This window comes from Anser anser (assembly GCF_964211835.1).
Source record: "Anser anser genome assembly, chromosome: 3".
In the NCBI taxonomy this organism is placed as follows: Eukaryota; Metazoa; Chordata; class Aves; order Anseriformes; family Anatidae; genus Anser; species Anser anser.
The window spans coordinates 104,650,635-104,675,708 of record NC_139722.1 but is presented as its reverse complement, the minus strand read 5'-3'; the positions used below and the strand labels follow the sequence as shown (position 1 = coordinate 104,675,708).

The following is a 25,074-nucleotide window of genomic DNA, read 5'->3' as shown; positions in this document are numbered from 1 at the left end:
AGAAGTTTCTACACTGGGGTGATTTTTTTTCCTCCAGCAAATTTAATTCTGCATAACACACATAATTGAAGTCAGTTGACTTTCTGCTTCCCAGTGACAACTAGGCTGTGCTGCCTCCCTCTCAGGAGCAGGTGGTCAGCGCTCCCCTGTCAGTACACGGGATGCCCCTGCATGGCCACTGCCGCTGCCCAGGGACTGCAATAGCAGCTATCCCTCCCTCCCTCCAACCCACTCCCACCTCTACCTGTGCATCTCCTCCTCCTCCTGTGGTGTCCACAAGGTGCATGTAGGAGGGAGGCTGTGCACCTTCTGTGATGGGCAGGAATGTGCACGGCTGACCTGTGCCAAAGCGTGAGCTACCAGAGCTGAACAATTCCTTCAAAGTCACAAGGCTGCAAGAAATCAAGTGGTGCTGGTTCATTCCAGTCCAGTGCAACAATGTACTATGAAACCAAGAAAGAGAATGAGCCACAGATTTTGCAAAGGCTGGAGTCAATTTCTGTTGTACCCTTTGCAAATTCTTTCCCCATGCAGCAAAAAATAACCCAGCTCTTCCACTCCCCCCTGATAAAATCCGATCATTTTTATAAGCAAATACCAAAAGCAAATCAAAATATTTTGGAGGTCCTGAAATGTTGATTCACTTCATGTTCCAGCCATAAAGGAAATAAAGGGCTAGAGATCAAAACTGTTTTCATGGTCTTGTCTAAAATGGGAAAAGAAATCATGGCAACTCAAACATGTTTAGATAAACTTTGTTTCCAGTTTGGGGGTTTATGCCTAGTTACCACTTTGCTTTATGTGTGTTAATTTCTGCCAGCATTAGGGGCAAAGTTGCTGGTTGTCTGGTGCTGGCAGGGAACAAAGCTATTTGTCAGTGTAGACACGGTCATTTACATTTTAAGCCAGAATTGTATCAATGGGTTTCCAACAAAAGGAAAAATTGAATTGGATTAGTCTTCTGGATTCAGTGGCCATGCTGGAAGAGTTCAGCAAAAGGAAAGGGAGGGGAAGTAACATATTCCTCCTGAAAAGGTAGTTCAGTGAAATATAGAGTGAAGTTCAGCAGTGGTAAATAGGGCTAAATTGATTGAGTTTAGTTCATATCCTGAGAGCCATAAACAAACACAGGTGAAATTTTATGAGCTTTTAAAAAGAACTTTATGAGCTTAGAGGGAGAAGAGGTATAATTTGAAACTAGTAATGGAAAAATAATGTAATATGGATTGTGGCATACCTAGAAAAACATGTTAACCTACACAAGGATCGTAAAACATAAGCAAGGAGAAGCCTAGAGATCTACTTTATTCTTCTCCAGGACCTTGATCCAACCCTCTTTCTAGCTGTAGTACCTATTGAATTTACTCTCCGGAGAGACCAGAAGTCTAAAGGATTAATGTGCCAGTACTTTAAAGGGAAAAAACAAAAAGGAGGACATGAGTCTATTAGTAGGCTCTGCTAGTTCTCCATCACTGCACTCCCTGGTTTTCCTCCTGAAGACTGGAGGCTGCTTCTCTCCTCACTTGATAGGAAGCAATGTACAACTAAAGATGCACGATCTTGCCTGTTTGGTGTAAGAAGGGTGGCCTGGAGCAACACCTGAGACACTTGGCTACAAAATATGCTGTCTCCAGAAGCTCTTATTTTATGCATAAATGGCAGCAGAGGAAGGATTTGCATTGTGGAGGCAGAAGTTGTGCAAGCTCCCTCATGTAATTGGAATTTTAGCCAGATGCATTCAGACGTTCCCCTGACCACTGATTCCTCACTGGTTCCTGCTGAGCTTGCTAATGCCTGGAGCTGTCTGTGATTATTTCCTGCTCTGCACCGTCTTTGGGCTGAGGTTATCAGTTACTTTGGGTCACAAATCATACTGAGGAGTGTTTTGGGAAGAGGAGATCAGTTGTGGCTTAACTCAGTGACAGGCTGGTCTCCTGTGCCATCAGCTCCTGTTCATCCAGAGGTCATGCTGAGAGAGGGCTCAGAACCATCCCTGATAATTGCCAACCTGACCGATCAGTTTTAAGAGGCAGCATTTTCACAAGTTTGAATAACCCTACATTATGGATGAGTGGGATGCTATGTCAGCATGTTGATTCAATTTGATCAGGCCCTGCTTGCTCATGACAGCAATTCCTTGGACTTAATCTTCTGAGTGCCATAAGGCAGGACATGCCCTAAGGAGTCACAAATCAAAGGAGATGTCTTTTAGACTAACCAACCCACTGTCATGCAAAACCAGATTTCTAGGAGTGAATTTTCAGTGGACAGCAACTCTTAGACTAGTAATTAGGGCAAAAGCCTATTGTTGAGTTCTTCTCACAGGCTAGAATTTATCGTAGAACAACGGGACCCACCCAGCACTGCATTTGAGACAGTATTCTGAAGTAAAGGCTTTATTCCAAATAAAACATTTGCCCCACATCACTTATCAGATCTGGCTTTGGTAGAAAACTCATCAACAGGCTCTTCTTATGATGCTAATATCTAAGCTTTGCTTTCCTCTGTTGTGTTTGGGTGTATATATTTAAAGCTGCTCTTGTTAATGCACCAAGTATGTGTAAGCAATTAACAGGAGATTGTGTTTGAATACAGCTTTCAAAAAAGTCTCCAGAGAAGTTAGTTCTCGTTACTCAGTGAGCAGCCCTTTCAGCCATGAATAGTGACCTTGGCAGAAGGTCCTGGAGACCATGGAACTAATTGAAAAAGTTTTAATAAAGGCTAGTGCATGGAAAAAAAAAATCCATATGACTAGTGCATTGTTCAGTGGTGACGATATGTTTGGCAGATACCTATCCCATTACAAATTCAGATATTTGAATTCATTGCAGAGCTGTGATTTTAGGGTAGATTTGATGACACACTAGAGAATGGCAGCTTTAAAAAAAATGTCCTTTGATATATTCTGAAAGATGTTTTGCCGTTTGACAGAAGTGTAGGATCGCTTAATGGAACTGTGCTGTACTTTGCCAGATGCTTTCTTGGAATAACATTTTTCCATGGCATCATAGTTACAGAAGTGGTTGTGAGCACATTCACAAACTCATGTGACCTGAATTAGTTTTCTTAATGAAGAAAATAGCCTTGAATGTTGATTCAGTTTGCTGTTGTTCCTTCAGTCATATTTTGCTGTTTATGAATATGCTGAAAGATGCTCCCCATCCAGAAAATATTTGGAAACTGGCCAGGAAGGGACATACCCCTTGTGCTTCTTCACAGTGCTTTACTCACTGGGGCTACTTTTTATTTGCTTCTCCTTAGTAAGTTTCAGTTAGTCATCCAGGAAGCAGAACTGTGGCCCTTAGTGTGAAATCAAAAAACAGATCCTTGGATGACTGTTGCCCAGTGAATATAATCCAAATCCCAACATATTTGCAACTAATAGGATTGTTAGGGGACCACTTCAGTTATTTGCGTTTCAGCAATTAGCTTACACTGATGCTGAGGTGTAATCTGCTCTAGGCAGATGTGTGTTTGAATCATTTAACTGTACATTTTGGAGTAACATTTCTTGCCATTCTCTTCTGATGTTGTTGCTGTTGGTTTCCTGCCATTCTCTCTAAAGAGCAGAAGGATTACACAAAGATGAGGGAGGTTTCAGCTTGGACCCACTTCCACACACTAACTTCAGCCTCTTTGAGCTTCAGTGGAGCTGGGCAACCCATCTTTCCACGTCTTTGATTTCGTTGTGTCTGAAAAATGGGGCCGAGGAGAAGTGTTACAGTGATAGCAACTTGCTGTGCAGGCATGGTTAGGATTCAGTAAGTGCTTTGAGCTCCTTGGTAGAATTATGGAAGTCCAAAGGGCTAGCATACAGAAATATAGCATGCGGGATGGCTTTCTGTCATATGATCACATCTTATACCAGCAAGTAATAGAACTGTAGGATCATAGAATGGTTTGGATTGAAAGGCACCTTAAAGATAATTCTCCCCCTCATGCCATAGACAGGGACACCTTCCACTAGACCAGATTGCTCAAAGTCCCGTCCAACTGGCCTTGAACACCTCCAGCGATGGTGCTTCCACAGATTCTCTGGGCAACCTGTGCCAGTGCCTCACCACCCTCTGATTGAAGAATTTCTTCCGTATATCTTCCTGGAACCTTTTCTTCTCCAGGCTGAACAACCTCAACTCCCTCAGCCTGTCTTCATAGGCTGCTTCAGCTCTCAGATCATCTTTTTGATAAATGATGTGTGTTATCAGGTGCTAATTTTCTCAGAATTAACAGTATACTTGCTGATAATAAAGATTTAAAAGAGTAGCTGCCTCCATGCCCTAACTTCTCTTTCTTTGTATCAGAGTATAATGAAGAGACCACAGTATCATCTACCCTTGTGAGGCAGTGATCAAGCAGTTACTAACATCTATTCAGAGATCCTGGTCTATGTAATTATAGAGCTGTGTCTTCTTTGGACCACGATCCTTGGGAACTTTGAGCAACTGTATGGGCCTTGAGGTTTTAAACAAAGCTTATCGAAGTCTTTAGGGTTCTTTGTACTGACTTGGATGGGTTTTAGATTGAGTTCTTTTTATCCAGCAAGTTTAGGTGTTTAGGTAAATAGGCATGAGTAAAAAGTTGTTTTAAAAGCTCATTTGGTCATCAACAGAAAAAACACTCTGCAGATGTTCAAAATGCACAGTTCAACAATTCAAGTGGTTTCAATTTTTTTTCTTTTTCTTTTTTTTTCTGTTTGAAAAGAGGAAAACACTTTGCAAAAAAAGAAAAAAAAGAAAAAAAAAGAAGCAGCAGCTTTGTGGGTTCTATCAACCTCAAGCAAAGTTGTGCTAACTTTCCCATCTATCCTCTGACTGAAAACTGCCTTTTTTCTTTTTTTTTTTTTTTAACCTTTTACAGCAAAATGATGTGTACAGTTATCACAGTGCAGGAAGATTTACTCCTAAGGGTATAAAAGCCTGAAAGCATGGGTTAGACTGGAAGCCAGTACATAACCAGCCAGGAACCAGCCTGCTCCTACAGTGTGCACTCAAAGCCATTCTCTGGTTCTGTTCTCATGCTTATTTATTTTAATGTTTTCTTCAAACAACACCTATGGGCAAAAGAGGATCTGAGATATCCTGTCCGAACACCTGTGACGTTTGGATCTGGCAGAAAATCACAGTGCTGGCATTGGCTCTCTGTGTAACGGATGAGATCATGATCAGGTTGGAGTTGTTTTCAGGGCTCTGGATCCGAGCCTGGAACTGAACTTTACCTTTTAAGAAAGCCCAGCTCTCCCCTGCCTTCCCACCCGGCACCAGGCAGTGGAACAAACGAGGCAATGGGGACAAAACAGCACACTGCACAATAAAGAGTGTTAATATGAGTAATTATTGCAGTATGTCAGTGCACTATTTTAAGATTGCTCACTGCATGCCAAAGAGTGCTCTGGGCAGGGTTTTCATTACAAAATCCTGCCAAAGCACTTCCTGAGGGGATCGTGATAAATATAGATAGCAGAGAGCCAGTCTGGATCCATTGCAGTGAATAGCAGCAGCACACATGCCTTAGGGTCCACAAGGCTCATAAACCAGAAGACACTGGAGTTGGCCAAGGCCCCGGAATACCTCCAAATAATTTGGCTGACTCTAGTAAGGGATTTTCAGGTAGCTTTTTGGTATGGTGTAGAAGACACACTGGAGAGTCAACTCCCAGTTATCCCTACCAGAGCTGCGTGGGTCACTTTTATTTCTGGCCCGTAATTAATTGTGAAGGATCCCTGTGAAATATTTTAGGCCAACTTCTTTTCTCTTTTGTTACATGGCTTCGTTTTTGACCATCTGTATAACATTGCCCTTTGCATTGTGTCATTGAAGAAAAATAAAGGACAAAAGAAAATTATCCAGCTTTTTTTAAACTCTCTCTTTATAGCTGAATGATTCCCAGTTGCACATGTACATGAAAAACACTGCCACTCATTTTGCAAGCAGCTTTATTTTCTCCTCTCAGGCACCAGGGCTGCTAGAAGTGCCTAAGCTGGCTGTTGTATTTGCAGTGCTGTTTAGGGTTTGAACTGCTCATCTCCCAAGGCTCCTATTCTGGTAGTGCAAAGAAATGACTGTGTTGAAGTATGTGCATGTGGGGGTCTGAGCAAGGCCCCCTCTCCTGGACCAGTCAGCCTGGTGACCCCAACGCTGCTGCAGTGGAGACCCCAGTGAACTAGTGACCCCAAGTGTGCAGCAGGGGCTGCGATGGCGTTGGCCTCTCTGAGAACACCACCGGCATTTCTGAAGTAAAAAGTCACGTCTCAAGGGATGGCCATGCATTTCGTAAAGGCTGTTTCACTGCCAGCCCTGCTGTGCAACAGCCGCAGCAGCTGGGAAGTGTTTCATGTCCAAGTGACCGTGCACCAGTGCAAGGAGGGAACAGAGACGCAATGGACTGTGCTTCTTCTGCCTGAAAACCTGGAATCCCTCCTTCAGGCTCTGTCTCAGGGGGCTAGTGCAACTCATTTCTCTGTGTTGTTGTCAGCTGTGGGCAATTGCCAGAGTGTGAAATAGGTGCTCTCTGTGCTTGCCCAGGTTTCTACCCCACCTTAGTACCAGCAAACCCTCTGCTGAGCCCTCTCCTGCTTGAGACCTGGTGACCAAAGTTGTCTTGGACCTGGAACTGCTGCCCTGACATACTGTGTATTTCTGTGGGTATGTCCTGGGGGAGCAGAGGGTGTACAGCACAGGGGAGGCTGGATTAGGTGTGTTGTAAGGCCATGCTAGCCAGCTCAGTGTACCCCAGCACAGTAGGAGCCTATCTTTAGGAGGTCTTAAGCAATTCTGAAGTTGAATTCTGAATGTTGATTTACTTTGAAATTTTTTCATCTTTGTCAGACACTCTCATGGAAGAGAGGCTTTGAGTCTTCTCCCTAGCCTGTCATTGTAAGTGACTTCACCCCCTCTCCCAGCAGACACCAAGGAATTTGCCCAGCGCATGAAGTTAGGAGCAGCAGGGAAAGCTGATGAAGAGGGCCCGTTTCTACTGCAAGCTGGAAGCCCTGTCCTTCCAGGGACCCCTTTCTCTAATATTCCCCTGTTATATTTTCCCTTCTGCTGCCATTACCCGTGATGTCCTGGCTTCTAAAGCCATCTGAGAGAGTTTTAGGACAGGCCCTGTGGGCTCTTTTCTGCCATCTACCTTCTTCTGATCTCTCGTACTAGCTTCGTGCTGTGTTTCATCACCTCCACACTGTGCAGGTCTCTCCCTGGGGCATAGGAGGGTAGTGGAAACATGGTGGCAAGTTAAAGCTTCCCACAGCTTCCAATAAATGTAGAGTGCACTTCGTGTGTTTTTCCAGGTAATACCTGTGTGTTTTGCAAATAATACTGCCGCGAGGGGTCTAAATGCTTGAGGAGAAGTAACATCAGCTCAGTGAAAGGGATGATGGTGAATCAGCAGGAAATGTTCTTTGGTGTGGATATCTAATAGACTCCATGACTCTGTGGGAGGAAAGACACAAACTTTGTGGTCTTTTTCAGTTTTGTTGTTGTTGGTTTGTTTGTTCTTGTTTTTAAGGGGTAAGACTATTCTAAATTCAGAAACTTCAGTACTAGATAAAGTGTGTGGGCATGTGTGTAGATACTGAACTACTGATTCTTCTTATTTATTTTATTATTCATGACAAGAAACCTGGATCAAAGTAAAAGCCCATTCTCTTAGGTCCTGTGCAATATGTAGGAGAGAGGCTTGTGTTAAACAAACAAGCAGAAACCAACACAGCTCTGCCTTGCTAAACCAGGAGAGATGCAAATTTGCTCACAAGTTTGTTAAAGGGAAATTGCAGACAAGGTATTTTAGTATTAAGCCTGAGCAAAAATTCAGGAAAGGGTGTTCCAGTAAGGTGATGATGCTTCTTTGCAGCACCTGCATTGATTTGGCTGTAAAGTATAATAAGAAAATTTGCAACAGGGTAAACGACTACTCCAGAAGTTTTGTTCTCTGCAGAGAATTGCAGAGAATTTTGTTCTCTGCACCTGTCAGGAGAGCTGGATCACTTGACTGCTACCTACCCTATTTAATCATCTGTTTTTGTGAGTGCTGAGAGCTGGAAAACAGGAATAACAACATGTTTAGAGGCCTGATCCTTTCTCATGACCCACAAGGACTTTCCACCACTCATTCCAAAATGAGAGTTGCAGGTAGCGGAAGTGGAAAAAGTTATGAGGAAAGACAGCTGTGGAGGTTTGGTTTGGACATGTAACCTGAGCTAAAAACAATAATTATTTCCACTTTCCACCCTCATTGTCCCAGACAGCAAACTGAACCCTGGCTACATGTAAAGACATGCTTTTGACATACTTCTCTTTAAAGTGCATAAGACAATGTACATGTGAAGTGAAGATTTGGGGTTTCTTCTTTTTTTCACCCTAACTCTCTCCTGCTCTTTTAACTCCCTTCTAATCTCCAGTATGTGCCTTGAATTCTCTGCACCATGCTGCAAAGGAGCTAGCACAGATTCCCTACAGGCCAAGCGATTTCTATCCAGCTGAACACATGTTCAACCAGATCCCACAGCAGTTATTTAAGCAAAATGCCTGGTGAATCTGTCAGTGTGGGAGTCAGTGCAGACAAATCTGAACCTGGTCTGAGAGATCAGGGTCCGTTTGCCAAGTCATTGTGACCTCTGGGCACTGGCACTGAACCAGTTGCAATCTCTCATCTCTCTCCATCATGCCGACACAAAGCCAAGCACATCACATGAGAGCATCCCCAAAGTCGTGTAGCTCATGCTGATGAGAACTAGAACTAGAGAACTAGTGTGAAACCCCATGCATGTCCAGTTTAACCAAGACCATTCTCATTTGAGAGTGTTGAAGACCAAGAGCCAGAATGAGTTCCCAGGAAAATCATACCAGTTACTTGCTGTTGGTCCCTGGCTAAGACATGCAACTTCTCAGTGCTTTAGTTCCCCATCTGTAAAATTGAGTAAAAATCCCTTGATATTGCCTGACAGAAAGCTGTACAAGTCCATTTCAACCGTGCTGCCACTACAACACAGAAAAAAAACCACTTCAATAATCTATAGTGCATTTCAAGGGTTGGTCAATATTTGTAAACCTAAAATAACATATTAAACACCATGTACCAGCTATGGAGTTTTACCTCTATTTTTTTTTCTCATTTGCAACTCTTTAGATCCCTTCCCTTCCCTTCCCTTCCCTTCCCTTCCCTTCCCTTCCCTTCCCTTCCCTTCCCTTCCCTTCCCTTCCCTTCCCTTCCCTTCCCTTCCCTTCCCTTCCCTTCCCTTCCCTTCCCTTCCCTTCCCTTCCCTTCCCTTCCCTTCCCTTCCCTTCCCTTCCCTTCCCCCTTTTTGGCTAGTAGCATTCATAGAGAAGATACAGGAAGGGCAGAGCATGTGAATAATTTCATTTCTTCATGCCCTGAGGTGATTCATGTGAAGTCCACACATAAGCACTGGCTCCCTAAACCCTGGAGAAATTTAGAGTGTAGCTTGCTGCTTAACTCTTAGGACTCCAGAATCACCTAAATAGGAGACTGATTGAGGAATTACTTCTCTAAGAAAAATCCCCTTTGCAGTCAACTTTCAGACCAGGGTCTGTGGTGGCTAACTTTTATCACTTTCATATCTCACTTCATAAAATCAGTGTCAGAAGTCAGACTGACGACCAAACCCAAGATGCACCTACAGCTCCTGTCCTGTTCTGCTTGAAGGCTTCACTTCTTTTGATCCCTCTGGGACAACAGGCTGGCTATTGTCCATGTGCTGTTTTTTTTTTTTCCCCTCTAGCAACAGAAGGTGGTGAGTGCTTTCTTAAGCACAGCAGTGGCAAAGGTCAAAGTCAAAGCAGATCTGGCTTTGTCTGTTGTGAAAGCAGGAGCAAGGGGTGGGATTCCTCAGAGGGACATGAGGGAATGGCTGCACAAAAGAGCTTTACATCCTGGATGACTGTGGTGGTCCAAACAGCACAGTTGTTCAGCTCTGTGGGTGTCACTGCTGCATGGGAACTCCAAAGGCCACCCTTCTAGACAGACGGACATCTTCCCAGTCATTAGGTAACTAATACTGCTTAGTGCCCTTCCGAGACTGGGATAAGGACACGACCCCAAACACATATACTCTCAGATACACAACCACACAAAATTTGACAGAGGAGAGATTCTGTCGGAAAATCATTCAATGGTTTCAACCTGCAAGCCTGAAGCTAAGTGCTGACCCCTGTGTGTAAGGAGTCTGTAGTCAACCAGCAGCCTGTTTATAAGAAGCCCTGAGTACCCATTATTTTTGTTGTCTTCAGTAAGAGCTAAAGGTCCATAAAATTAATCTAAAAAACACAGGCTAAGGGAACCATGTTTGTTTGCTTGTGTGTTTTCCCCTGCCATTATCTATCATGACTGTCTGTAGAACATTGACCTTTTGTTACTGGACATGATGCAGCTGGTTCGTGATGCGATAGTTTTGAGATATAAGGCCTCCTTGGCTTATGCCAGGGAGAAGATCCTAGGGCCAAAAAAAAAAAAAAAAAGAACTCTGTGTCACCTTATCCAGAAATAGCGATATTGGCTTTGAGCTATGAGATGATATCATATCCCCTGCTATGGAAAGTGCACGTTCAGTGACTAGTGTGCAGGGCTGCTGCACACCCTGCTCATCCTATAGGCAACTGCACAAGTGTTGTGCCTGTGGTTTTTACACGTGGAGAGAGGCCAAGGCTCACTGCCTGTGGGTGCAAATGGTTGGGATTGGTGTTCAGCATGCTCTCATCACAGCCTGGCAGGCTGCTCCAACTGCAGACATGCATTGATTACAGTAGCCAAAGGCTTCGTCTTCCCTTAAGGGGGGTTGGCAGAAAAGTCTGCAATGTTTTTTCCAGTCAGCTACACAATAGGTTTTCATGGTACTGCCAACCTGCTTTATCAGTATCTTGTATAGTGATGTGCAATGGGGTGAGCTTGACATCAGGTGCATTTTCAGATTTTCTGTGCTTTTCCATTCTATTGATAGGGTATCCTAGCCTTTCATCCCTCTGCCCTGAGCTCTGTCTTCTGCAGCCTGGCCTTTGCCTAATCAAGTGAGACAGCTCTCCTGTTGTTACTGTTGAAGCTGCAATAAACAGCATATCCATTTCTCCATTTATCTGCTTTTTGAAATCCAGCCTGTAATGGCAGCAATAATTACTCCATTTCTATATTTGGAGATCATCAGCACCTCATGAATATCAAATTGTACTGTTATTATCTCTGCACAATATGGGCCAGTCTCCTATCAGTGTAAACATGTATAACTGTGAATATCAGTAGGACTGTCAGAGATCCCAGAATAGACAAGACTAAACAGGAGTCTGCCATTATTTGTTTACTGGGGAAGGCAGGGAGAGAAGCAGAAAAGCCAGCTGGAGTTCTGATAGCACAGAGCCCATCCAACATTGCTGTGGGTACACACAGCACTCTACTTGTTGGGACCATTAGGAGCAAGTGCAGATTTCTCTGAGCCAAGCACCACGTTAAATCCTTGGCATTGGGGTTAAAATCCTGGGTCTTTTGCAAAAACATCTCAGCCCACAAGCAAATTCCTTTGAACGCTTACTTAGGCTTTGTTGTTAGACCTTTTCATTGCCCAGGAGATGGTGATGTTTAAAGCTCCAGTCTGACCAGGGCTGATCTAAAAACTTCGTTGTCAAACATCTGAAGCTCAGTGGATTTGGCTGCCCCCTAGGAGACCTTCTCCCCTCTCTGAACCTCCAGCTGAGGAGACTCCCAGGGGACAGTCTCTTCTCATCACCATCTTTCAGAGCTGTCAGAATACTTCAGCAGCTCATGGCATGGTTTTCCAAGCCTTGCTTGCATTGATGCAGACCCTGCTCTGGAGATGAGCCCATCCATATGCACTGCTTTCCATCCAGGTCCATACCTCCCCACCACAAAGATATCACAGTCATTATTAAAAAAAAAATAAATAAAAATAAAGGCACCATGAAGTCTCCCCAGCCTGCAGACAGAAAGAGCAGGGTTACGTCTTGGTACCTAACTGTCTGTAGTTTATAAAAACTTTTTTTGTGTGTATAAAGTGAGGGTGCTAAAATGCAGGTAGGGGAAAAGCATGGCTGGTTCACTGCTGGCACTTGGAAGTAGCCAGGCCTGAGGGTGACTGCATGACCCAGGGAGGGTGGGCAGGTGAGCCATGGGGCTGGTGGGACAGAGGGACACCAAGAAAATGGTAGAACCTTGTGAGAACAGCTGATTCAGTGAGGTTGCAGGTTGTGTTATTCCACAGTATTTTACCCCAAGGTATTGATATACACACAGCCAAGTACGTGCTCGAGTTTCTAGGTCACAGCCCTAAAGGAACACCAAAACCAGCCAAAAACATTCTATTGTCTGCTCCAGATAGATAGAAAAGGCTTAGTAAATAAAGCTGGCTTCTTATCAGTTCCTCGTCCCTGAAACGGCTGTATTACACCCGCCCAATGGTTTCTGTCCTAATTTCTAGAATCAGCCCTCTTTTCAAAGAAGCCTCCGCCACAAGAGGACATGACTAAGCAAAAGAGGAAGCTTAACTGCAGCAAAATGTGAGTGAAACAGAAAATAATCACTGAGTAAACTTGTACTCATCCGTTCAGCAAGGAAACAAATCTAGATCAGTCTCCGCAGCCTTGGAATGATCTCACTGGCTCTAGCACAGCTGGCCTAGAGACACAAACAGCATGCAAAACAGGAGTTAAGGACCCCAGGGCAGTGCATGGCAGCTATCATTTGCATCTGTTTTGCAGGGGGCTGTCTCCTTCCTAGAGAAGAGCTATTGTATGTGTGTTTATACTGCAAGGGAGCTGTCTATGTTTGGTTTGGAAAAGCTATGCTTGCTTAACAAAACCTGAATTTATCCCTGTAATCCTTCCCTGCATCTCCATGGCCAGATTGGAGCAGCCTGTGGAAAAAATTCCTGTCTATTTTCAGAAATAGATAAAAGCATTCAGATTACAGAGTGCAAATCTCAGCTCAAAATGACTGGAAAAATCCATTCAGTGTCTCTGTCACTGACCCCCGTGACCTCTCCAAGTAATGAATTTCAGTTGCTTTTCCCCTGTGCTGCTTCCTTCTGCCACCACCACTGCTGCTCCTGGAACAGACCCCAGTCCCAGCATCTGCAGAATGTCAGCCCTGCATCCAGCTGCTTATCCCATGGGGATATGGAAGAGGGATGCGAAAGAGCAGAGTTTGTGGAAATTACTATTGATCTCACTGCTTAAGACTGTTAGTGGGGTCTTTTTATGCCAGTGTCCACACAGCTCACAGATTTCAGGATAGTGCTAGCATGCCAAGGAAGAAGTGCTCTCTGCCACAAAAATAAAACTGCCTGGAATCTGTTTCTTTGTACACACTCATCTCAGAGCCATGCTTGCTGCTGCGCTTGGAGTTGGCTATGATGCTGGTCCCTTCCCCCTTGGGAGCTCCTAAAGCAAATGAGCCTTTAGCATCACTTATTAGTTCGCGAGATTGAAGATTCAGCAGAGATCACTGCTCATTTAAAGGGATTGTGTGTTTTAGGAAGTCCCTGAGGCTCGATGAATTCTGCTCATGGTGGATTAGATGCCCTGTTAGCAAGCAAAATATTAAATGCAACTGCAGTGAGCTTACATTTCACTCATTTTTCACTTACGGATTACAGAGTGAGTCTTCATAATTAATACTAATGAAGAGGGCATTCAGCTGAACTACAGCTTTTGAAAGATTAACCTTGATAGGATTTTTTTTTTTTAATTTAGAACTTTGTTTTCCTTTCTGTAGTGATCAGAGCAGACCTGGGATGCTGATCCCTTTGTGTTGTGCTCAACAAAGCATCTAGCAGAAATCCTGCAGCCCTCCACTGGGATTCACCCAGCTGCTGAGCACCACACCTGCATCTCCTCTGATAAAATTGGGCCAGATCCTGGAAGGTTCTGAGTGTAACCCATTTTGGAGCTGAGGTGCTTCAGATGTCTTACCTTCTGTTTCAGGATACAAGAGCTAAATGAGCAGTTTGTTGCAAAATGAGACAGTTGGAGAGACCACCTGCTCTGATGGTGAGTATGTGATTCTGGATGAGATGACAGAACTTCTGATTGTTGCTCTTAGTCCTGCTAACCAGCAACCGATTGGGGCAATCAGCTCATTTCACTAAGAAACACAGAAATATATCCAATTTGCAATGACTGGGTTAATTTTTATCTAATGTGGATACAGAGATGCCTATACTTGAACACACTGCTACTGAAATATGTGAGCAGGTGACAAAGTATGCCACCCACCAGATCAGGCTGCCCAGGGCCTCATCCATCCTGACCTTGAACAGCTCCAGGGATGGGCCATCCACGGCTTTTCTGGGCAACCTGTGCCAGTGCCTCACCGCCCTCAGAGTGAAGAATTTCCTCCTAACATCTAATCTAATTCTCCCCTCTTTTAGTTTAAAACCATTCCCCCTTGTCCTGTCATTATCTGTCCTAGCAAAAAGTTGTTCTCCACCTTTTTTATAAGTACTCTTTAAAGAACTGAAAAGCTGCAGTGAGGTCTCCCTGGAGCCTTCTCTTCTTCAGGCTGACCATCCCCAGCTCCCTCAGTCTTTCTTCATAGGTGAGGTACTCCAGCCCTCTGATCTCCTTTGTGGCCCTCCTTGGGACCTGCTCTAACAGATCCACATCCTTCTTGTGTTAGGGGATCCAGACCTGGATGCAGCACTCCAAGCGGGGCCTCACGAGGGCAGAGTAGAGGGGGACAGTCACCTCCTTGACATACTGCCCACTCCTCTGTTGATGCAGCCCAGGATGCAGTTGGCCTTCAGGGCTGCAAGTGCTCACTGCTGGTTCATGTCGAGCTTTTTGTCCACCAGAACCCCCAAGTCCTCCTCTGCAGGGCTGCTCTCAACGAGTTCTTCTCCCAGTCTGTACTCATGTCTGGGATTGCCCTGGCCCAGGCACACAGCACCTTGCACTTTGACTTGTTGAACCTCATTAGGTTCACATGGGCCCACTTTTCAAGCCTGTCCAGGTCCCTTTGATGGCGTCCCTTCCTTCTGTTGTATCAACTGCACCACTCGGCTTGGTATCATCAGTGAACTGCCTGAGGGTGCACTCAATCTGATTGCCTATGTTGTTGATAAAGCTATTAAATAATACTAGTCCCAAGACAGACCCCTGAAGGACACCACTTGTCACCGGCCTCCACCTGGACATAGAGCCATTGACCACCACTCTCTGGGTGTGACCTTCAAGCCAACTCCTTATCCACTGAATGGTCCACCCATCAAATCCATCTCTCTCCAATTTGGAGATCAAGATATCACGTGGGACCTTGTCAAAGGCCTTACAGAAGTCCAGATAGGTGACATAGGTTGGTCTTCCCTTGTCAACTATGATGCAGTCACTCCATCTTAGAAGGCCACCAGATTGGTCAGGCACAATTTGCCCTTGGTGAAGCTGTGCTGGCTGTCTCAAATCACCTCCTCGTCTTGCATGTGCCTTGACATTGCTTCCAGGAAGATCTTTTCCATGATCTTTCCAGGCACAGAAGTAAGACTCACCGGTATCTGAAGCAAGGAATATAATGTCATTACTTAAGATAATATGTACGCAAATAGGAATACCACAGGAAAGGCCATTATTGTCTCTAAAGGTTAATTAATCTTAATTCCTCTTAGAATTGTCATGAAAAGATACATATTGATTCAAGGTTACTGGTTCTACATATGTAGAACACGGGCTGAGTGCATAAGCCTGAACTGTATATATAAAAATGAAGTGGTTCATTAGAAAGAGAAAACAAACTGCAGTTGGTAAAAAATAAAATAATTTTAAACATCTTCAGAAAATCTGGAGGTGTTTCTGTTACGATGATGAGTCTAAGAACTATAACTCCAAGTAAAAACCTAACCTATTGAGAGAAAATAAACGTGGAAATTCAACTCTGACCCATTTGGAAGACAAAATAAGTCTGTGATATCCTGTTCATTCACCAAGGAGCCATACTTACTATTCAATTTTTGCAGCTAGCCAGAATACAGGTATTTATATATTCTGTATGATCCAAGTGCTTAAAATTCTTTGGACTGTTGACATCAGCTGAGATGAATGAAGGAAATTTATAGGATCAGTGTGATTCAGGATCTTCCTGCAGTGTGTAATGACCGCAGGAATATCTCCTATTTACATAACTCTTTTTTCATCCCAGGAGTTCCTGGGGCATTATGCAAACCCTTCAAAAGAGAGATCACTGCAACTACCACCACTGAGATCCCCTGCTGTGAGCTGACAGCTACTCAACAGGAAACAACTACACTGCACAGGCAGCATGTAGGGCTGTTTGGATGGGTGCCTTCTGGAAAAAAGAAAAGGGGGGGGGGGGTGTGGAGGGTGGGAGGAGAGAGAGAGAAAAGAACAGAGCTAAAAGGAAATGTTTCAATACTGCTGGGAAAGATGAGCCCTGCTTCTCACTCAAACTGCCCAGACAGCCTCTCTCACCTCTGCTCACTTCACAAGAGGCGTTGGGCAGCCAGGAGAGTGGTTGGCTGTATTATCCAAACACTGAGCAATGCTCTTCACAGCTCTGCTGTAACACTGGCTAGTCTACACAGCTCTCCTTGGTCATCAGTGCTGTGTAGGGGAGGGAAAGATGAGCAAATCTGCCTGGAGAGCTGCCCGTGGACAATTCCTGTTGCCTCTGCTACTATTTGGACTGTATCTCCAGTCTATCTCTGTCTTTTCCATGTAGTCTCCTTCCTTGGTCCTGACTATGATCCTGCTCCTTCGTGCTCTGGAGTCAAGGTGTTATATTATTTTAGTGGAGGACTTAAGGAAAGGAGAAAGCACCTCCCTTTTCTTCTGGGAAAGGTAGTTTGCAAGTATCTTGGAAGGATTCTCTTGGGTTTTCTGAATAGGTTTCTAGGTTTAGGATGGACACAAAGTCTAAGTTAGTTAGGCAAAAGACTAATGTGAAAAACCTGAAAAATATCCAAACCCTTCAAACTCAGCATTTTCCACTCACACCTTCCCAATAATTTCTAACTCATCTTCATCCCTAAGAGAAATGCTTAGGTTTGAGCTTAGCTGAATGTGGCAAAGAATCCACGTAAGTGGTGGAAATCCGTCTTTTTATCATCCTTTATCAAGTGGGACCAAGGGGGGGTATATTAAATTTTGGGCATGGTTTCCAGAGCTATGGGGTTTGCCTAGGGTATTTTCACCAGAGGGAGGGAAGAGAGGCAGGTGGACCCTTGCCAACAAATCCCAAAAGAAAGGGTCTTTTACTCAGTATATAGATATATATTGCCATCGCTGGTTTTGCATGGCTTTATGACTGTGCTCCTTCATGCCTAGTAAAGATCTGGGAATGCACGTAAGTTGTGAAAATCCATCTTTTTATCATCCTATATCAAGAGGGACTAAGGGGGGGTATATTAACTCCAAATATTTTCTCTGCGTTTAACCACCTGACAGAAAGGTCACACTAATTACATCAGATGCATTTTCTCAAATTTCCCTGCTTCTGTTATGAGTGTGAGGCTTATCTAAGAGGAACTATTCTGACCGCTAGTAAACACAGCCTGTCTTATCCGTGTCTCAGTTCCCAAATTAACCAGGTGACAAGGAGACCCTCACAGGATACAAGGCATGGTGACAGAAATGGGCAGGTCGTGACCTTTTACTGTGAGAGAAAAGCATGGCAGAAATGATCCAATTCTGTTACCGCAGAGCTCTGTCCATGTATGCAGGGGCAGGGGGGAGCAGGGGGGAGCACTGAGTTGACAGGCACAGTGCCAGTAGATAGTGCTAAAGACTACACAGCATGGACCTTGGCCTAGTAGGACTAATGAAAGTCTTTTTTTACGTTGTGCAAATGGCCCTCTGCCTTTCGCCTAATGCTTAGTAGACATGTTTTGGAGTTGCCATTGTGAAAGTCGTAGGAGTGGTGAAGCAGATGTTGGCTTGGTCAGGAGACACGGGAAGAGAAATGAACAACAGGAGGGAGAGAAGCCATGTTCATCATACTGCAGATGAGCCTTCATATTCTCTGTATCACTAAGACAAACTGGAGTGTTTGGCCTTTTACTACTTTTCCTTGTGTAGTATTTTGTATTTTTTTTGCTAAGTGTGCCTCAAAAATTGGAGATGATAAAACATGGGCCAGCCCTTGGTGGAAATGGATGGTGCTAGGATACTCCTGGAAAGCAGCAGGGTTTAATTTTTATCTCTACTCAAACTAAATTTTCCCAGAGGTGGAAGTGGTAAAAGCAGTTTTTGGTAGAAAAGAAAATCATTGTCATGTTTGAAAGAGAGAAGCACAATAAAAAGACACAGTTAAAAAGGGAGAAAAGTAAAATGCCATTAGATCTTATTCTTTCAAGATGAGGCTCAGGCGTGAAACTGCAGTGTGCGACAGAACTCTGCCACCAGATGGTTATATAGATTGGAAACGAGCAACAGGGAAGAAATAGGGTACTTTCTTACATGATGCAATAAGATGTTGTGCTTCCTGGCCACATATAAAATTAATTTATAACAGAAGCACACCAGAAATGCCTGAGGGTAACACTAGCCACAGCAGAATACCAGGGCTTTTTTTTTTCTTTTTTTCTTTCTCTCCAGCATTAAATAACGGGACTGACATTTTTCTTAAAACAACCTCAGAATGGGTGGTTGGAGAGAAAGATCAAAGATCCATGTCTCATAGGATGCATCAGGAAAAAGTAAGTGTGTAATCTGATGCACTAATGCACTAATATACACATATGTCCTCTGTCACACACACTACAGTAACTCTTTAGGTTATTTTTTGCAACAGACCTCTACAATGGTGACATTATTAAATTAGTATTATTACTATGAATAATTGTATCATTTTCTCTGATTCCAGTTGTTCTCACTCGTTTTCTTCTAATGCATGTTGGTGGTACCCATCACTGGAGTGACTGGAAGCATTTCACATGTTTTACAGTGTATAGTTTTAATGTTCTCTGAGCAAAGGAGACAAGTAAACTTTTTGACCCTGGAAGTAAGGGACAGATTTGCAAAATATTTAAGCTCTGGGCTTTATCAAGGCCACAGTAACCTATTAAAAAACAAACAAACAAAAACCTTCCCACTGAATTCATTAAGCTTTATCTTAAGCTGAAAAGACCAGAGCAATCAGAGCTGCCCATCAGTGAAAAGAATGGGAAAGATGGATAATCAATCTTGCAATGCATTTTTAGTAGTAAATTGACTTGACCCAAGACCTGTGTGTCTCAGAGGACTGAATGACAGTGCTGAGTGGTAGGTGATGAAAGTCCATGGAGACAGGATAGACTCAGGTGATGGTTACAGCAGTGCAAATCTCCCTTCCTGCGGAAACGCTGTACCACCTGAAGCAGGGAGCAGGAGAAACCACCACTGGGGAGTAGCTTGAGAGACCAGGAAGACCTTAATGCCTTAGTTAGGGCTCTTTGTCTTAGTGTCAGCTCTTCCAGAGTGCTGCACATATGCTTTCCTAACCACAATACTATTCGAAGCCTCCACCTTGGTTAACATTTCATCATTCACACTCTGAGAATTATCATTTCCTCTAGACATGCTGACAAAACTCATTGCTTATTGCTCACAGCATGTCAGAACTGCTGATTTTGCTTCGGACTGCAAGATGTTTGGAAAGCCACATGCTTTTCCTGCAGCCAGCTCAATCCCCTCCATGCCGGTCTCTGTTGCTGTGGTTGCTCTCACCCAGAATGCCAGATCTTGTTGCTTGAAGCAGTGCTGGGTTTCATATCTTCAGTATCAAGTTCACAGAATTGTAGAATTCCTTCTGATAGCCAGATATATGACCTCTCTAACAAAGCTGGCCGAGTCTTTTCCACCTTGCTTGCCTCCAAGTCTGTGGATAAGCCTGTCAGAGGCGGAAGCCAGGGGGGATGATCTAGATGTGTCCTGTAAGTGCCCACCGTTCCACTACCCCAGCAGTGCCTCCTACACCCCAGGGACATTACTGGGGTCTCTCCCTGGCAGCAATACTACTCTGGAAAGATTATAACTGTGAGGAGGCCCAAATACAGCACCCAAGCGTTGGCTTTGCTCTGCCCCCCCCAAACAGCAAACAGGATGATTGGAGTGGGAAGTGGGAAAAAGGAGTAGTCCTGTGCTCTCAACCTCTCCAACAAGAAATGGGAGTAACACCTGGCTGGTCACCGACCTGTTATCATGCCACAATCATGAATGGTTGCTAAATGTTGCAGCCAGAGAAATGCAGATCAGATGCAGATTAATTGCTGCATTTCATATGACAGGACATATATTTCTCCATAAGTCACTGGCATCTAAGCTAACACAGACAACACAAAGCTATTCCTGCAGATCTGTGCATTGCCCATGGCTGCACGGCTGAGCTCTCATTTTAGTCCAGGAGAAGGAAGAGCTGAGTTTTTGATGAAAGCTCAATTTCTGCATTGCAGGGCGAGTAGTGGACAACATAATCTGACCTATGAAGCTATGAAAAAGCTATGAGCTATGAAGACTGTGGGCAGGAGCGTGCTACTGGCAGTACTGTCCTTCCTCACTCCCCACCTCACTGTCTCACTTTACTGCCTCGGCCTGGCAAGCCCCTGTAGATGTGAGCTGCCTCTCACAGCCTGTTATCCCACATTTTGTTTGCATCATGCTGGATCTGTCCAGGTGGTTAAACAAAAGGCATCTTTTTGTTATTGTTGTTGTTTTTACCGTGCAATTGCTACATCTTTTACTAGGCCTTTGCTTTTCCCATGAGGAATAATCTCTGGAAACTTGGATAGGATCCTTTGGCTCGCATTAGAAAAAGGTAATAAAATCTTGGGAACCCAAAACGCTTCATTGTTGTTTTCACCAAACATCTTTTCCCATTTTGAAAAATGCGCTTCTCTGTTCTAATTCGTTTCCATATTTAGGGAAAACTTCTTCCTGACCTGCCAATTTTTCTTCTTTCCAGCAGACCTGTGCCCTCCAAGAGCCCTGCAGACCTTAACTCTGCATTCCACCACACTTCTGACTCTCCACAGAGCTACAAGGAAGTCGATTATTTCCTCATTGCTCTGGATTCTCCATCTGTCACTTTGCGACATAATATTTACTTACCTTTTCAAAGCACTTTAAATCTCCATAGGAATGCATTATAAAAGTTCATTAGTGTTATTACTGTTCTCCATTGTGTAATGTTGAAAAATGGCTTATGCAAGTCGGGCTCTTCTGTTCTTGCTCTGACCTCATCCACTATTTGGGTGCTGCTGCCTCCTCTGGGGACAGCAGTAACTCACCTTTGTTTTCCCAGTCTCTCTCTCAGATCCTACTGAGTCTGAGATAGGATAGGATCCTACTGAGCCTAAGAGAGGGACAACTGTCTAGTCTCCTACCTGTTGGTTCAGAGACAGGCAGATCTGGATTCAAAGGTTGCTGCTTTTCTTTCTGCACTGCTGTTGAACACGTCTGCATTTGAGTTCCAATGTATGTTTTCACAGGCTCCAGTATGACCTGTATGATCTCAAAGCTCCTTTTGTATGGTGGGAAGGCTGAAGACCCTTTGAGAATGACTTTGCCGAATGTTGATGTGCTGCTGACTCTGACCTGTTTTCTCTGCCACAGTGTTTTTCTGTTTAGTACATAGTTACATTTTTTTGTTCCTTTTTATTATCTGTCATGCCAAAACACTTATTTTCAGTGATACAAAAGGCTGTCAAAACACCAGGTACTTGAACTGACAACACCATGTTGTTGTCATAGGAGCTTCTACTAAACAGGCTGGTGACCAAAGGTTGTGGACTGGTGAGACTCTTCCATGCTCTTCTTCCTCTCCCTCTTCATCCTTTTCTGAGGCATACTGGTCAACACACTCACTGTTTTATGTTAAACAGCTGCCATGTTTCAAGCCAGAGGTGACTGCATTTCAGAGACAAGCAAATGTACTTCTGTATTGCTGCCAGACTGTGATCTCATGTACTTTAGCCTTGTTTTTTCAAATGGCTCTACTGGATGTTAGTGGTGCAGCTCTAGCCTGACTTCAGTGTAAAAGAGATCTGATCTAATTCCACTACCTTTTGGCATCCAAAAAATGTTAAGTATATATTTTAGAATAATGTACATTCTGCCATCCTGTTAACTCCTGTTTCACAGGGACTTGTTCTCCCTCCTAGCCAATTATTTTGACCAGAATTGGTGACTAATGGAAGCAATTTGTAGAAAGCATACTGTTCCCAACTGTCCAACAGCAAATTGCTAATGACTGACATTAGAGTGACTGTTCTCCACAGAGGAAGAGTTGAAAGCCCATTGCATGCAGCACCAACCACATTAACAACAAAACAAACCACCCTGATACTGGCACCTGCCATTTATCCTGGCTACTGCTTGCCTCCTTCTGTGGCACATCTGTAATACCACACCAAAATACACTAACTGTGTATTTGTTTATACAAACATGAAATGCGATTTAAAACACTTTGATAACATGACCTTCTAAACTTGATGGACAAAATATTAAAAATACTAATTCACTAATTCAAGGAGCAATTCTGCACCGCTTAGGAGATGGTGCATGGGACTTAGTAGATCATTTTCATCTCTGAAATTTCTGAGACGTGATGAATGGAATTTCTTAGTATTTGAAACAAGAGAGGGGTATGTTTAAAAAGACTGGAAAGGACCGCAGTGTAAAATCCTTGTAATTCAAAAAAGGCAGTCTTGTTTTTTATTGCCCTTGTGGGGGAGTCTCCTGTGAACCAAACAGCCAATAAGTCAAATAAATATTTCTGAATTAAATCCATCTTCTCACAGACTTTCGGGATTTTTAAAAAAACACCAGTAATTTATTGAATTACCTTTCATGGTTATACCTGCAGATGCCTTTTGAATTTGATAGCTAACACACTAAACTCCTAGTGTTTCTCAAATCAGCTAAATTCCCTATGTCATCTGTACCAGTTACTATATTTATAAGGCAGTAAACAGTGGCATTTATTGTTTGCTGTTCATGGGACTGTGCAGAAGAACAAGTTTAGTCTGTTTCCAGAGATATACACCTACCTTGCTGGCACCAGAAATATTATACCAGCTTAAATCAGTGCAATCTTTCCATGCTGTCACTGCCTTCCCTGTTTTGATGTTCACTGCTGTGCTGATTCCCTTTGAATTAGGGCCCTGTCCCCACTTTTGCCGTTTCTGAAAAATTTAACAAGTGCAGCTTAGGCATGTTATGAGCAGCTAATGAATTTCACTATCTAAGAGGATATGTTGACTCTGATATCTGTTTTCCTTTGTAAGAAGATGGAGAAATGAACGTCCTTATGTTGACTTGTCAAATCCTTATCTTGAACCCTCTAGAAAAGTAGGAAAATGAAGGCAAGCAGGTGAATGTCCCAGATATCAAGTAACTCATCTCTTCTCATAGGCAGTGAAATTTGCATAGAAAACTCAAGAGAGGAAAAATCCAGATGGATACGGAGTACTGCAGTTTTGGCAAATGAATGACAAAGTGTGTTAGGGCAGAGCACAGGAATTAGTTCTGAGCTATCCTAAAGGGTTTCAGGATAGAGCGCATAGAGGTTTTGATGGTGGCATCTAAGCTGCTCTCTAGGTTGGAAGTCTTTGGGGAGAGCATCTCTCAACCTCTCACCTGTTGCATTTATGATCCCTTCTCATCTTTTCCTTCCTGTGACACAGTCCTTTCCTCTTCCTCTTCTTTCCACTCCTTCAATTTACTGCTTTATAACAACTCTGAGGCTAATTCTGCAGTTGCTTACATTGCAAAGGACAATTAGGAAAGCATTTAACACATTCTGAGCTTATTTAGGAGGTGGAAATAGCCATGTGAACAGTAGACCCAGACCCTCAGCAGATCCATAAGGTGCTTGTGGGTCACATTCTGAAAATATTTTGATGCAAGCATAACCATATGCACCATGAGCTGTTAGAGAGTCTTCACATTAAAGTGACAGAGGCTTTTGCAAAGAACAGGAGAACATGAGTTTACTTTTTGCTTTTTTTTTTTTTTTTTTTGGAGGCATTACTAGCTGCTTAAAGATATTCTCCACATTGCTTATCTCTTTTTTTTTTTTTTTTTTTAGTGGTCATTTCCCTAGGCTCAGGTAGAGGCCCCAGGGGAGCCTTGTCTGCTTGTCTGCAAGTAAAACACAGAACTAAGCGATAGTGATTAAAAAGCAAAATGTTTTAGGTGCACTGCTATTATTAGTGAAGCCGGTTTCAAGTTTCCCCTCCTCTCTGTCATCACTCTTTTAGTGGCTTGTTAGGAGCTTCAAGATGCCACTCGTAATTCCTGGTGAGCTGTGCCATCACACGACTAATTAAAGGAGCACTCTGCAAATCATATCACTGAAAACCTTTTGTAAAGCCTACGCTGGTTACAGCCAAAAAATGTTCTTCTCATGTGTTACTGATATCTTAAATTCTTACTTCTTCATCTATACATTTCAAAGTCCTAGCAGTAGATGGACAGTAGCTTGCCTCACTTCCCGTTTTCACTTTCTACTTCTCAGGTGCTAGCACAACTAAAAAGTCTGAATCATTTTTAATTCCAATCCTTTTCAGAGAGTTCTCATTAATTCACCCCCCCCCCTTGCCCCCAGTTATCTATTTTTTTTTTTTTCCTCCAAGTTTGTTTTTCCACACAAGTATTCCTTACACAGCCACAGTGGCTTTTAGTCTGGCTGCAAGTTCCCCTCTAATAGCTTTTGAACACATCTGACGAATTTCTGTCCGATTTGATGGAAGGGTAGCAGTCTCAGAAACAATTACATTCCTACAAGATCTGTTAATACCGACAGCATGCCAGAGGTGAGAGAATTAAATTCACGCCCCCAGTGAGAAAACATTATTACTGTTCTTGGCAGCTGGTACACACTGGCCAACCTGTATCTACCACTTCTTGCCTTGTGTGGTTGTTGATCGTGGTGTGGGGAGGTGATAAGATTAATGCAGTGGGGAAGGAGGTAGGCTGAGGGATATGGGGAGCAAATCTGGTGGAATTCAGGCCTCCCTCCTTCCAGTTCTCCCCACAGTTGTTTTGGGACTAAATTAAATCCAAGATTTCTTTTTCTTTTTTCTTTCTTTCTTTCTTTTTTTTTTTTTTCTTTTCTTTTCTTTCAAA

General features: G+C 43.5%; 1 long non-coding RNA gene across 1 annotated transcript; it reads left to right on the top strand.

The window, feature by feature from the left end:
* On the top strand, window positions 1-25,074 carry LOC310897541. The gene is made up of 6 exons (XR_014582373.1): window positions 1-6,641; window positions 12,440-12,518; window positions 13,735-14,009; window positions 16,150-16,271; window positions 20,399-20,760; window positions 20,908-25,074. It is a non-coding gene; the product is annotated as an uncharacterized lncRNA (long non-coding RNA).